Raw genomic sequence first — 230 nt, 5'->3', positions numbered from 1 at the left:
CGCGTGGAAGATCAACGGCGAGCGGAGTCGCGAGGGCGATCGGCGGCGAGAGGCGTCACGAGGGCGATCGGCGGCGAACGTTGTCGATCGGCGGCGAGCGTTGTCGCGAGGGCCGGAACGCACAAGGGTGAACACCAGGGAACACTCACGAGCACGCCCGCGCTGTCCGGAGTCCGAGAAGGAAGAGAGCGAGCCGGGGTCGTGACACGACCGCCGGGACGCTTCGAAAA

Source organism: Dinoponera quadriceps, unplaced genomic scaffold (genome assembly GCF_001313825.1).
Source record: "Dinoponera quadriceps isolate SergipeBrazil2010 unplaced genomic scaffold, ASM131382v1 scaffold1298, whole genome shotgun sequence".
Taxonomy (NCBI): domain Eukaryota; kingdom Metazoa; phylum Arthropoda; class Insecta; order Hymenoptera; family Formicidae; genus Dinoponera; species Dinoponera quadriceps.
Note: the sequence above shows the minus strand (reverse complement) of the source record.